This window comes from Montipora foliosa, chromosome 7 (assembly GCF_036669935.1).
Source record: "Montipora foliosa isolate CH-2021 chromosome 7, ASM3666993v2, whole genome shotgun sequence".
Classification (NCBI taxonomy): Eukaryota; Metazoa; Cnidaria; class Anthozoa; order Scleractinia; family Acroporidae; genus Montipora; species Montipora foliosa.
The window spans coordinates 15,772,093-15,774,592 of record NC_090875.1 but is presented as its reverse complement, the minus strand read 5'-3'; positions in this window follow the sequence as shown (position 1 = coordinate 15,774,592).

The window sequence follows — 2,500 nt, the reverse complement described above, 5'->3', positions numbered from 1 at the left end:
TAAAAAATTCAAGGGGCACTTTACGATCTGCTTTATTTCTCAGAAGAGTATTTTCAAATAAGGATGCGTAAACACTGACAAGCTCGTAATATAATAGTGAATGTGTTAATTTAATCAGTAATGGCTGGTAAAGTGTTCTCCTATGTCTAGTGTCGTTTTTTCGGAAAGAATGCTATACCAATACTGGGCCAATTGAGAAGAGTCTGAGAAGACTGTCACATAAAGGTTTCCTCAAAATTACGTTTTCCATCGTGCCAAATATATTGATCCGCTTCACTAGTCTTCCACTTAAATTCTATATTTTAACTTTGCAGGACAGGCAAGAGATTCCCGAAATGCCTTGCTGTCAGCCTCATTCTTTTGAGTGGTGCTCTAGGAGGAAGAATGAACAGCAAGGTATGAATTTTAAGCTCAATTGTCTGAGACGTGCGCGAGTTCACGAAACGTCAGACATATTCCCTTGTCTTTTCTTATCTCCTCCTTGTTTCTCATTATTGTTTTCCGAAACCGGAACCCTTATGTTCTTATAAAAAAAACAAAATTCCACAGGAAAAAATAACGCACGTACTGAACTTAAGACGTCACATTTATATTATATAGAACCGACAAGGTCTTGTTTATTATATCGAGGTGAATTCGACAGAAATGAGCATAGGAATTGAGAGATTTCCAGGCTATAAAGCGACGTATTTAAAGTTAGGCAAAAACTTTGGCAATTCAGGGCGTCATTTCCTATTTATTGCTATTAATTTGGCACACGCAGTCATAAGTCAGGGGCACCCAACGAGAATATAGTTCTAAACCACATAACATCGCTTTGTTAAACATGTTTTCGTATTTAAACGGAATATATAGGCATATTTTATCCCCTAAAAATGTTTCATCTGTTCGGATTTCCTAGCTTAAAGTCTAGTGATCCAAAAATTATAGAGATCAAAGCTTACCTTTTCGAAAATTTCAGCCAGAAAAAAGGCTCCCAAAAATTCTAGGTGACCCTTTTAGGCTAAAAATCCGTTTAAAATGGGCAATTATACCATTTTTTAGATGTTCGAAAATCCTAGGACAGGCAGGCAAGCAAGAAATTTTACAACAAATGATCCGAAAATTCTAGATCTCAAGTCGTCTTTCGAACAGATATTTTTCGAAAAGTGACGTTTGGTGCCCCTGATAAGTTACAATGCAACAGTGAATGTGCGAGTTTTCACGTACTGTCCATGAAGATTCGATAAAAATACTGGCTAGTTATACTGTACCTTCGATTTCACCATTTATTTTGTGAAGTATAAAATATTACTTACAGCCACAGCTTGACATTTAAATCTTATTTTATAATAACTGTATTGGCAGATTCGATGGTAAAATTTTTTCGCCAATCATCTATTTAATTTGGGATACTACGTAACCAATCCTCCTTCCCGGCAGGATTCGGAATTTGGGGGGCGCAGGGATGGCGCAGTGGTGAGAGCGCTCGGGTTCGATTCCGAGACTAGGCGTCATTTGTGGGGTGAGTTTGTTGGTTCTCTACTCAGTCTGCACCGAGAGGTTTTTTTTTTCCGGTTAACGTTCCTCCGTTTCCCCTCTCCTCAAAAATTAACATTTGACTTAATTTGTGTTAATTGTTAATTTCAATTTACAGTGTCCTCAATTAGTGCTTCAGCGCCAGAACGACTAGACACTTAAATAAAGTTCCTTTCCTTTTATAAAGTTCCTTTAAGTTTACAGGCCATCAGACACATAGGAAATAGGATTTATATATATACACGTGTGTGTTAAAAGCCACTGCCTCCAACCCCTTCCCCTTTAGTGCGACGTTATAAATGATGAGACCCTTATATAAACTACAATTCTAGACAAAGTAATTTGGAAATTAAGACCCTTACTCTCCCTCCCCTAAAGCATGATCTCAGTACAGAATAAAATGGTAAAGGTGACTCCCCTCCCACTCCTCTTTCAAGCTGACAAATAGTTGCCGGAGCAATAGACCAAAAGTTCTTAGGCTGATAAACCACGCGGGATGTTGGAGGAACACGAGAAGTGTTCTTCGAACATCGCAAGTTGTTTATCATGCCTCTAAGCCATGTACACGTATGGTCTATTTGCCAAAATTCCATGAGTTTACTGGCACAATAAACCATCAGAGACCACACAAAGACCAGAGCGCGTTATTCTCTCACCTTTGATTGGACGGGTGTGGATTTGCCTTAAAGTTTCCCTTATCATGTTTCGTTATGTTTGCAGGTTATAAGCTATTTTAGGTAACTACCAGACCCCAATCCTCACCCTTCTATAATAACTGCTATTAATATTAGTGCTTCTATTTTGCATGATGTTTGGTCCGTCCTCACTGTTTACGTACGATTCGCGTTCTTATAGCAACGACACCCCTTCGGGCAAATAACAATTCGTGACCTTTTGCAACTACTTACTGTTTGCCGTCAGGACATATATGAACCAATAGGGAGTTTAAGAAACAAAGACGTCTACGGAAACGAAAATACCT